The sequence below is a fragment of the Musa acuminata genome, chromosome BXJ1-8 (assembly GCF_036884655.1).
Source record: "Musa acuminata AAA Group cultivar baxijiao chromosome BXJ1-8, Cavendish_Baxijiao_AAA, whole genome shotgun sequence".
In the NCBI taxonomy this organism is placed as follows: Eukaryota; Viridiplantae; Streptophyta; class Magnoliopsida; order Zingiberales; family Musaceae; genus Musa; species Musa acuminata.
Window position 1 is genome coordinate 10,856,533 of NC_088334.1, and position 12,801 is coordinate 10,869,333.

The following is a 12,801-nucleotide window of genomic DNA, read 5'->3' on the forward strand; positions in this document are numbered from 1 at the left end:
TGTTCACTACCTACCAAGCGATGGCAAGGAATCTTTCGACGGCAGAAGTTTCGGGCTGATCACGTGAAAAGTCACATTTTACTTTGTCGATATAATAAATTAGTTTATCATTATAATTTTTATTTTCTCATTTTGTTAACACATTTTATAATTGTTTTGATTGATTGACTAATGAAAATGTGGATCCCGACTTTTTCTAGCTAACGTAAAGAGCAAACGTTACGGAAAAGATAAAGAAATTGATAGGGAGAGACAATTCATCGGGAGTGACATCGTCTTCGAGCGATGAAGCTTTTGTTATCAGAGTGATCCGGATAAAATAATTTATTTTATTTATTTATCCCGGCTTGATTCAGGACTACTGCACTTTTATATCTGACCGGACGCTGTTGCCCCTTTTATGCTTCTGCGCAAGAATACTTACCCTCGGAAAATGGCCGCTGCATTTGCTACCCTTTCAACACTACCGACACTTCTTACCTGTCAGATAACAGAGAAACTCGGGTGTAGAGGGTCCGCCTCTTGCCAATAACATAGAGGTACGAAACGTGTAGAATGTCTTCGTTGCTGCGAGAGATTCCATTCCATCTAAACAATCTCTCTCGGGGGCCACGTGACCCGACCCAGTCGCAGCGCGCGATTGCCCACGTTGCTGCTGCCCTTTCGCCACCTGCCAGTCTACCTGCTCTCCCTTCGATTCTTGGATCAAAAAGCATTGGGAATGGCGGATTCATCTGCTCTCTGGGAATCCGTCCCCTTCGATTCTTGAAGGTGGCCGCGTCGGGGGCGATCCCTACGGGCCTTACTCCTGGGAATAAATCCTTCCCCTTCTCCGAAGGTCAAGTGCCGCCTCACGATTTCTTGATCTTACAATTCTAGGGTTTTCATTTCAGTTGTTTCTTGATGAATTTTGGATGATCATGTCGAATTTCATTTTCTTTAATCATTGTTTGGAGAAACAAAAATTCCGATCGTACCGTGCTGCGACGTCATATTTTGGAACCATTTGTGGGGTAGGGTTCCGATCATACTAACTGCTGTCGTCTCTTGGTTGCGATTGCACGTAGCAATCATATACGTAATGTATCAAACAGCTGTCCTGCAGCATTTGCATCTGCTTGTGAGCTTGGAAAACGCCATCTATTCTGGTGTGGATGGCAGTAGTCTTGTTCATTAGTGTGTTTGGTCAATGACTATATGTATGTTACTCTTTGAAACAATAATGTGTAGTCATTGGAATTGCAAACATCATACCGCTCTTGTTATTTTTATGGGCATTTAGGGTATCACAGACACAAAAACGTTTTTGGGGGGGCTTATTTAGTTGTTTTGATGATTACGGTGCTTTTTGTCAACTATAGCTTCACAGTTTGTGAGATGATGCCCATTTCATTGAATTTTCTGCTGGTCATCCATCTTGTGTGTGTCAAATTATTAAGTTGTTTCAGAAATTTATCTGTCTATCGTGTATTGAATTATTTACTTACTATCCCTTGGAAATTTTCTTATAAAAATCTGATGCTGCTCCACATTTATAATTGTCTCGTGACTAAAGTGCTTTTTTTTTATTTTGTGCTTCCAAAGTCTGTTTTACCTGATCCATCTCAGTCACTCTTTTACTGGTCAGTGACTTTATGTTTGTGTCTTTATTTGAGTTTAAATCTTTTTATTTTATGTATGGATGCATTTTTCACCCATTCAGTGGGTTCCTGAAGATAGAATCACCCTTTTCACTTCTGAAGAGCTTATTCAGATAAGAGGATCCTTCGTTCCTCATCGAATTACTTTTATGAAAGTAATGGCAAAACTTTGTTACAAGACTTTTTTTGGCATTTATTCATATTTATGAATTCTTTTGTTTTAATTATTGGGTTAATAGTGTTGAGTATCTAAGTTTAATTAATACATACAGTGCCTGCTTAGAGTGTACTGTTCTATTCTCCAGCATCTGTTATAGACGATAAAATAATTGCTTCTCTAGACATTTACCTTGTGGTGTGTTATGGGCATTTTTTTTTTTCTGGCTGGTATCTCTTAATCCTGCTAATATTCACTTTGACTGGATTTGATATTTTTGCCATTTAAAAGCATACCGGGTAAATACATCTCTAGGAAGTTTGTTTGTTGAGTAAAAGAAAATATTTTCTCTCAGTCAACTATTTGGATACTACTTTGCCACGTCAAAAGTCTCTTAAGTCTTTTGTTTATACGTTCTTAGATTGACCATGTTTTATTGTGGACTAGTGTTTTGAAAAACGTTAGATGCCAAAAAGGTGCTAACGTGTCACCTCGCCCTAACGAAGCCAAATGCTCCCAAATATTAAAATACAAAAGAATATATATCTATTTATCTAAGGATTGCAATTTCGATCTATACCAATGTATCAAGCCCTACTCGGTACTGTATATACTAAGACGTATGGACGGTATGCCCAAAATAATAAAAAAATCAAAAAATATTTGAAAAATAAAAAATGTTAGATTAGAGTTTTTAAGTTAGAAATAAATATAAATTTAGTATAATTTTAATAAAAATAATATAAATTAGGAAAGAATAGTGTCACATATCTTTTTCGGGCTTTGAGGAGTAGCTTTGTGGTACGTTCCGGATTGTCTTTCCTTTAATATTGAATTATCTACAAAAAAATCATTTGAATTGTTATGTTTGTTGGTGGATCGGGGTCCTCGATCCTATATATCTATATATCAATATGATAAGTTTGTCGGACCCAATCCTGAAATTGATCCCACAACATAGTATACCGATACACCATATGTCATTGATTCATCAATGTGATGATGGTCGTAGTCTGATCATCGTGAACCACGTGTTCGAGGCGACTCCTGAGACAAGGACAAATGTGACATGTAATGGTGCAGAGTATAGAAAATTTCAGAACTTCTACTTTTGTTACTGATCTGTTGCTCCATATCGTAATATCGATCATCGTATTGTTGCTCGGAGAAGTATGACCAACTATCATCATACTATTGTTATCGTAAGATTCTCCATGATATGACGATTATGAATACGATGAGCTACGCTCTGTATCTATGTCGTGTAGGATCTGTTGCATCTGCTCAAAATCGTCCACTGGCTTCCCCTTCCCCTTTCGTGCATAAACTTGACCAGTACTTCGTCGAGCTCCATGATCAGAATCTTGGATCGTATGTATAAGATACTACTTGATTTATGCACCACCCTCAAATTGTTCATTATTAAAATCATTAATCATAACATTAAAAAACTTAATTAAAACCTCATTAAACCTATTATACTATCACAAACATATAATCCAATCTTTAATATACATGAAATATAAAGATTTGACCTCTTAAATGTCTAATTTCAAAAAATCAATATTAAACACACTAATCACAGCATTAAATACTATAATTACTCCATAATTAATACTATTTTACCATAAAAAATATATCAAATAACATATTCGACATTAAGTCAGACACCACAAGAATAGGTTTAATCATCTCATAAATCAATAAAGATCTAGAAAAAGAATACATTCTTAATCCTCCCAAATTAGCTTCCTAAACTGATGCATGTGAGTGAATAAGGGTTTAAGAGAGTTTAAGAGATTGAGAGTGAAATAAGTTGAAAGAGGATGGAGGAAAGGGTTTAAAAACGCTTTTCAAAGCCTCAAATGGTCAAATTAACCATTTGAAATAGGGCAATCTCAACCCTTGATCGGTAACGGTAGGAATCCGATCATTACCAACTGGTACAGACCTTTTTTCGCTGATACGAGGTCAAGTGACCAAAACCACCCGATAGAGGATAGTTTGAGTATTGGTATTCTATCAAACTGATATGTATCGTCCATACAAAGCAATACGCACTGATACAACAAACCCTGTGTTTATCTACCTAAACAGTGTACTACATGTCCTAACTCCTAATAGTGTACCCATCTAGTAGTGTTCATAAGTTCCTAACAACAAAGTCCAGGAAATTGGAGATCGTTAAACAAAGTGCAGAAGCGAGAATGAAATAGGAGATTGTTTAACAAAGATGGGAGACGGAGAAGTAACCAGTTGGCAAAAGATTATCGAGTATGGCATCGAGGAAGGTGATAGTGCATGGTGGAGGACAGTTGTATTCTTCGACTCAAGTAGGGTTCACGTGATTGCAGTGGTGCTTAGGGTGGAGGAAGGTGGTAACCGATGGAGGAACAAAGTTGATCGATGATGTAAGCTACACAAGGTGGAGAAACGAAGCTTTACACAACAGCGTAGGATGGAGAAGGCTTGTGATCGATAATGTAAGCCAAAGGAAGGCACTACATATGACGGCATAGGGCGAAGAAGGCTCATGGTAAATGACGTAAGCCGAAGGAAGACGCTGCACACAACAGCGGAGGGCGGAGGAGGCTTGCAATCAAAGGCATAAGCCAAAGGAAGATGTTGCAGTCGGTGGCGTATTGTCATGAACAGTCGTCGCGCACTAGCAACAACTTTGTTCAACGAACCGTTCGTCGCTTTTACATGCTTGTACAGAGACATGGTAGCCTGTTTTGCCTTGGTTTTATGTTTTTGCTTGTAAAAATGCATGTTCGAACAGGTTGCAACACTGCAGTGCGACCGCTCGTCGCACCAGGCCGAAATGCCCCAAAATGGCTCTGTTTTCGCATGCCACGGCTTGTTTTCTGCAAGCCGCAGCAGCACACCAAAACATCAGCCATCTCAGCACCCTGGAACCCCCCGGGTAGCACAGGGCTAGATGGGGCTTCGGTATATTATCGGGCGTTGAAAAATCTTCACAAGTTCGCACATTAACTTGACGGGAACTTGCCTTCGCGCTCGGCACCCGGTGAGCAGTTGTTTGTGGACTTACAACTGTTCGTTCTATCTTCTAAAGTTCTTGTTTTCTCCTTCCTCTTTTTTTTCTCTTGCACTCAAGGTGCTTACTGAATTGCTTGTAAAGCTTCCCTCTTCGCGAGACGTCGGGACTTGTCCGTCGCTCGTTTTCAATCTAATCAACTTTCTGTTTTACAGGTCCTTCGGGACTTGTACGAGGTTGCAACTAGGCTGAACCTTTGCGGACGCATATGTCGCAAGGGCGCCTCATGACTTAGGCAATCCCAGCTAAGTCCGAGGAGTTGGTGCAAGGGTGCTTCAAGACTTAGGCAACCGCAGCTAAGTTCGTGACTTTGCCGCAAGGGTGCCTCATGACTTAGGCAATTCCAATTAAGTCTGTGACATTGTAATATCAGAGTAGGCAAGCAATTCGAGCAAGCAACGAAGAAACTTCACAATCTCGCCATGGCTAAGCACCGTGGCGAATCGAGCAAGGCGGGGCAAGCCGGACCATTGCCCCAAGCAACCGCAAGTGGGCTGCAAATGCAAACTCGCTCTCATGTTGGTAGAGTCGCGTTGGAGGATCATGGTAGCGAACATGATGAGCGAGAAGTTGGCTACTCTCCGCGAGCGGAGGAGGCACAATCTAGAGCGCCAACCGGTAAGAAGAGCCATAAGGAGAGACTCACAACGACGGAAACCCGCTTGGATGTTCTTGAAGCGAGCTTAGAGGAACTCTACTAAGGCCAACGCAGGCTTCTTGGGGTAGAGAGCTCGTAAGAAGAAGCTGAATCCCAAATTGACAAGGTTGAGGCCCTAGTCGATCGATTGACGGATGATACCAAAGACTCTGTGCAACATTTGCATGAAGTCGTGGCAGAACTCACTTCCAGAGTGACAACGCTCACAAGGGCACTAAATGTAGGAGAGAGCAACACCCGTGTTGCGTCGCCACAAAACTTGAGGGAACCTGAGCCTCATTGCTATGGAGGTACTAGGGACGCAAAAGAGCTCGAAAATTTCTTGTTTAACATGGAACAGTTTCAATAGCAACCATGTATCTGATCGGGGATGCAAAACTTTAGTTGAAAACCCGTTGGGAGGAAATCCACCAAGGTCGATGTCAAGTGGACACATGAGAGGACTTAAAGCGGGAGTTGAGAATTCAGTTCCTACCCGAGAACACGGAGTTTGTCGCAAGGAGGAAGTTGAGACAACTTCGCCAAAGTACTTACATCCAAGACTACGTGAAGCAATTTTCTGCGCTAATACTGGACATACAAGACATGTCCGAGAAGGATAAGTTGTTTAGCTACCTCAATGGCCTAAAACCATGGGCTCAACAAGAATTACATCGAAGGAATGTCACCGATGTGATCAGGACAATTGCGGCCGTAAAAAGGCTCACTAACTTTGTTTCCTCGGAGGACTCGGGAAAAAGGAAATAATCTTTAGGAAATCGCCCTCGAAAATATTCTCGAGGGAAGGAGCCCGGGGGTGAACAAATGAAGAAGAGTTCCCACAAAGGGCCAAGCTCAAAAGGCAAAGCCCCAAAACCTGACGGATGCTTCTTTTGCGGAGGGCCGCACATGGTAAGGGAGTTCCCACAGAAACAAGCACTCAATGCTTTAACAACTTTAATCCACCCCCCCCAAATCAGACAAGGGCAAGGTCGTCGCCCTCAGTTCAAGCAGTTCAGAATCCAATAGCGACGATAAAGAGTCGCAAGGTCCCCGAATGGGAGCAATGTGTTTGTTGAATGCATTGCGGGGTCAAGTGGGTGAGAACATGAAGGCAAAATCATTGAAAGCAGGGAGTAGCGAGTTAATGTACGTGGATATTAAGCTCAATGGCCAAACAACCCGTACAATGGTAGACACGGGCGCTACCTACAACTTTATTGTCGATCGAGAAGCAAAGCAACTTGGGCTAATCTTGGAGAAGAACCCAAGTCGGATGAAGACGGTGAATTCGGAGGCCAAGCGGATCTCCGGGCTGGCAAAGGGAGTTCCCATCAAGATCGGAACATGGAGCGGGAGCACGAACATGATGGCGGTGCCATTGGACGACTTCCAAGTGATTTTTGGAATGGAGTTTATGCACGCGATGAAGTTGGTGTCAATGTCGTTCCTAAACTCCCTATGTATGATGGGAGGTGACGACCCTTGTGTGATTCCCATCTTTTGGAGAGGAACCAGAGACCCCCAACAGATATTGACATTACAACTGAAGAAAGGGGTATGAAAAGGCGAATTAACATTTATGGCCACTGTGAAGCTAGAGCCACTCGATGAGGAGGTTATTCATGAACCTGCTGTGGTGGTGAATGTTCTAAATGAGTTCACAGACGTTATGCCACCCGAGTTGTCGAAGACTCTGCCACACCGCAAAGGCGTGGATCATCATATCGAGCTGGAGCCAGGAGTGAAGCCTCCAGCGAGACCACCCTATCGTACGTCCCCTCTAGAGCTCAAAGAGCAGTTGTGTTAAATGCATTGTGGGGTCAAGTGGGTGAGAACATGAAGGCAAAATCATTGAAAGCAGGGAGTAGCGAGTTGATGTACGTGGATATTAAGCTCAATGGCCAAACAACCCGTACAATGGTGGACACAGGCGCTACCCACAACTTTATTGTCGATCGAGAAGCAAAGCAACTTGGGCTAATCTTGGAGAAGAACCCAAGTCGGATGAAGACGGTGAATTCGGAGGCCAAGCGGATCTCCGGGCTGGCAAAGGGAGTTCCCATCAAGATCGGAATATGGAGCGGGAGCACGAACATGATGGCGGTGCCATTGGACGACTTCCAAGTGATTTTTGGAATGGAGTTTATGCACGCGATGAAGTTGGTGTCAATGTCGTTCCTAAACTCCCTATGTATGATGGGAGGTGACGACCCTTGTGTGGTTCCCGTCTCTTGGAGAGGAACCAGGGACCCCCAACAGATATCGACATTACAACTAAAGAAAGGGGTACGAAAAGGCGAATTAACATTTGTGGCCGCTGTGAAGCTAGAGCCACTCGATAAGGAGGTTATTCATGAACCTGTTATGGTGGTGAATGTTCTAAAGGAGTTCACAGACGTTATGCCACCCAAGTTGTCGAATACTCTGCCACCACGCAAAGGCGTGGATCATCATATCGAGCTGGAGCCAAGAGTGAAGCCTCGAGTGAGACCACCCTATCGCACGTCCCCTCCAGAGCTGGTAGAGCTCAAAGAGCAGTTATATGAACTGCTAAGCGGTGGTCTCATCCATAGCTCTAAAGCACAATTCGGAGCTCCAGTTCTCTTCCAAAAGAAACAAGATGGGAGCCTCCGACTATGCGTCGATTATCGAGCCCTCAATAAAGTGACGGTGAAGAACAAGTATCTCATCCTGCTCATCGCGGACTTGTTCGACCAATTGGGCAAAGCCAAGTATTTATCCAAACTTGACCTCCGGTCAGGGTAGTAGCAAGTGTGCATTGCTGAAGGCGACGAAACGAAGGCTACCTGCGTGACCAGGTATGGAGCGTTTGAGTTCTTGGTGATGCCTTTCGGCTTAACCAATACTCCGGCCACGTTCTGCACTCTTATGAACCAACTATTCTAAGAGTATTTTGATAAGTTTATGGTCGTCTACTTGGATGATATCGTCGTCTATAGCCAAACGCTCGAGGGGCATGTCGAACACATTCGGACAATTTTCAAGGTTCTCAAGGAGAATACTTTATTCGTGAAAAAGGAGAAGTGCTACTTTGCTTAAACGGAGATCTTATTCTTGGGGCATCGAATCGATGATGGCTCCATTCGGATGGAGAAATCAAAGGTGCAAGCTATTGCGGAATGACGAACTCCAAAGAAGGTGCCAGAGCTGAGATCCTTCCTTGGCTTCGTCAACTACTATCGGCGCTTCATAGCGAGGTATTCGAAGCGTGCAACTCCACTGACGGAGTTGCTGAAGGAGCAACCTTAGAGGTGGTCTAATAAATGTAAAGCTGCATTCCAAGATCTGAAGGCTGCTGTGTTGGAAAAACCGGTGCTCAAATTGTCAAACTATAGGAAGCCCTTCGAAGTCCATACAGATGCTTCAGACTTCGCTATTGGAGGAGTACTCATGCAGGAGGGTCACATGGTGGCCTACGAGAGTCGTAAGCTCAATGAGACCGAGCGACGGTATCTGGTGCACGAGAAGGAGATGATGGCGGTGGTCCACTGTCTACGAGTTTGGTGGCACTACCTTCTTGGATCGCAATTTGTGCTGACGACAGACAAAATCTCTTTGAGCTATTTCCAAACTCAAAAGAAACTCTCCCCAAAGCAAGCACGATGACAGGATTTCCAGGCTGAGTTTGATATGGCAATGAAGTACAAGCCCGGAAAAGCAAATGTCGTGGTCGATGCATTGAGCCGAAAAGTGGAGCAAGTAAATGTCATGCAGTTGGAGGGCAGAGGCCAAGCAAGTCAGTTTCACTCCAACTTCCTTTACAGGATCAGGGATGGACTATACAGTGATCCCCAGATAGTAACCCTGATGCAGCTCATCAAAAAAGGCAAGACACGACGATTTTGGGTCCAGGAGCGATTCGTTTGCACAAAAGGAAATAGGGTTTGTGTTCATCGAGTGGACAATTTAAGGCGTGAACTCTTAAGAGAGTGCCACGATTCCCTTTGGGCTGGACATCCAAGTATTCACAGAACCTTGGCTCTTGTGGAGAGGGCCTTCTACTGGCTGAAGATGGGGACTGATGTGGAGGAATATGTTCGAACGTACCTCACTTTCCAATAAGACAAGATGGAGCAGCGGAAGCCGGTGGGACTTTTAGAACAGTTACCCATACCAGAAAGGTCATGGGAGAGCATTTCCTTGGACTTCATATCAAGGTTGCCGGCAATAGGGGGACTCGGATCAATACTCGTGGTGGTCGATCGATTTTTAATGTATGCAACTTTCATTGCTGCACCCCTACACTATTCAGCATAGGAGGCGGCCAAGCTGATGATGAAAAATGTGGTGAAGTATTGGAAAGACTCACACAATATCATCAGTGATCGAGACGCTTGGTTCTTGGGACGATTCTAGACCGAGCTATTCAAATTATTGGGGTCTAAGTTATACTTCTCTACAAGCCTCCACTCCTAGACGAATGGCCAAACTGAAAGGATAAACTCGCTCCTTGAGCAATATCTTCGGCACTACGTGAGTGCCAACCAACGAGATTGGGTGAAGCTGTTGGACATAGCCTAATTCTCCTACAACTTGTAGCATAGCTCTGCGTCTAACAAGAGCCCCTTAGAGATCATTACAGGATAACAACCATCAACTCCTCACACCTTAGCTATTGGATATACTGGGAGTAGTCCGTCAGCATATCACTTTGCAAAAGAATGGCACCGAAATGCAGATATTGCGTGGGGTTACTTGGAGAATGTGGCCAAAAAGATGAAGAAGTGGGCAGACTTGCGAAGATGACCGTAGGAGTTTAAAGTCGATGATTTGGTGTTGGTAAAGCTCTAACCAGCATCACTCCGATTCTTTAGGAACAAAGTACATAAAGGATTGGTGCACAAGTACGAAGGGCCCTTCCCAATTATCAGTAGGGTGGGCAACGTCTCCTACAAGTTGCAGCTGTCGGTATGGCTCAAAATTCACAATGTTTTTCATGCCAGCAACTTGAAAGCCGACCACTCAGATCCGTAAGATGCTTCCCGAAGTGTTCCAACTCGGCTACCCCCCACCGGAGCCTCATACGAAAAGCGAGTTGAAATCATTTTAGCGGATCGCAAGATAAAGCTACCCAATGGAGTTGAGTAGACCGAGTACTTAGTGAAGTGGCAAAAGCTTCCCCGAACCGAAGCCAGTTGGGAGCCCGAAAATACCCTACAACAAGAAGAAGCAATCATCAACAACAACCAACAAGTGTCGACGAGGGCGTCGACAGTTTAAGTGGGGAGAATGTCACGAACGGTCGTCACGCACTCGCAACAACTTCATTCAACGAACCCTTCGTCGCTTTTACATGCTTGTACAAAGACATTATAGCCTGTTTTGCCTTGGTTTTGTGTGTTTTTGCTTGTAAAAATCCATGCTCGAACAGGGTGCAACGCTGCAGTGCGATCGCTCGTCGCGCCGGGCCGAAATGCCCCAAAATGGCTCCGTTTTCGCGTGCCACGGCTTGTTTTCTGCAAGCCGCAGTTGCACACCAAAATGCCAGCCATCTCAGCACCTTAGAACCCCCTGGGTGGCATAGGGCTGGATGGGGCTTAGATATATTGTCAGGTGTTGAAAAATCTTCATAAGTTCGCACATTAACTTAACAAGAACTTGCCTTCGCGCCCGCACCCGGTGAGCAGTTGTTTGTGGACTTGCAACTGTTCGTTCTACCTTTTAAAGTATTGTTTTCTCCTTCATCTCTTTTCTCTCTTGCACTCAAGGTGCTTATTAAATTGCTTGTAAATCTTTCCTCTTCACGAGACGTCGGGACTTGTCCGTCGCTCATTTTTAATCTAATTAACTTTCTGTTTTACAGGTCCTTCGAGACCTGTACGAGGTTGCAACTAGGCTGAACCTTTGTGGATGCATATGTCGCAAGGGCGCCTCATGACTTAGGCAATCCTAGTTAAGTCCGAAGAGTTAGTGCAAGGGTGCTTCACAATTTAGGCAACCGCAACTAAGTTCGTGACTTTGCCGCAATGGTGCCTTACGACTTAGGCAATTTCAGTTAAGTCCGTGATAGTATGGCGACGGAGGCTCGCGGTAGGGTTTCTTCCGCTAGATTCTTCATTAGGTCGAGCGCGAAGGGGGGAGGGTGAGTTGTTGATTAGTTGGTTCGGTTGAGCCAACTATGTCCAATTGATTGAACCCAATCAAAGCCCAACCAAACCCATACTTTATTCGGCTCGGGCACATGCCTGATCCCCCAACACCTGGGTTCAGGCATGTGCCCGAGTGGTGCCTCATCGAATCGCCTTACCCAAACTTGTTACGAGATGTTTGGGCCTCGCCTCGCCTCGCCTGGACGCCTAGGCAAGCACTCGAGTGACTATTGAAAATACTGTTTTGAACAGTAACGAGGCTTTGTATTGTCATTTTGTGTTTTTGTTTTGCATGGCTGATCTAGGTTGAAAATCTGGTTACCAAAATTCTTATGGTCTCCTCTCGTCACGACCCTTTGCCTTTTGTCATTATTTTCGTGTTCATTATTGGTATGCTTTAGCTGATTAGGGATAGAAAATCTAGCATCCAAGCGTTTGGCACCTCATAATTTCTTGATTTAGTTTCCTTTCAGTTTTTTTAGCAGAGGCGTTTGCTTAACTTAAGAAACGTCCTTTTGCAGGTTGTCGCGGCAGAGAGAGTGAGCAGCGGAGGGTTGCAGAAGAAGCTCGTTATGACCATCGCAGTGCCACTGCTTTGGGGCGTTCCACCTGCCTCTGGGACCCTCTGCGTTGCAGTTCGTAGTGGGGTTGGTAGGTATTGTAGAAAAGATATATCGGCAGTGGAACTTTTTGTAAATTACAAACAGTGTATCGCGAGCATCAGCAAATGACAGGAGATGTGATGTACAAATGACTCAAAATAGGTCTCGGTAAGTTATCCCATTGTATATATAATCTTTTATTTTTAGTTTTCATCAAAGGAGATTTCAACCCTTTAAAATAAGAAAAGCGACTTAAGTACATTTGCATCATACTAGTGTTTTAGATTTTTTTTTTATTATTTGTTGTTCAAAGTAATTCGATCATTTGGTAGAAGTTGGTAAAAATAGGAAAACTAAATCGAGATTTAGTCTTGCATATTTTATTTACTTTGGCATTTCGTTTGTTTTTTTCTGAAGTTAATATCATTACCGATTTTTATTATCCTGTAAAATGTTATACCGGCAACAGTATTCACCCAAAAGGGTGGGGTGGGGTGCGGTGCGGTGCATACGAAGACGATAGTACAGGAATTATTTTGGCAACATAGTTTGCCAAGGAGATTGACTCTGCGTGTATTAAATGCTGGTCGA

At 43.8% G+C, this 12,801-nt stretch overlaps 1 long non-coding RNA gene across 1 annotated transcript; it reads left to right on the forward strand.

The window, feature by feature from the left end:
* Nucleotides 1-607: 607 nt before the first annotated feature.
* Nucleotides 608-12,469, forward strand: LOC108953654 (uncharacterized). The gene is made up of 2 exons (XR_001979512.2): nt 608-838; nt 12,130-12,469. It is a non-coding gene; the product is annotated as an uncharacterized LOC108953654 (long non-coding RNA).
* Nucleotides 12,470-12,801: the final 332 nt, after the last annotated feature.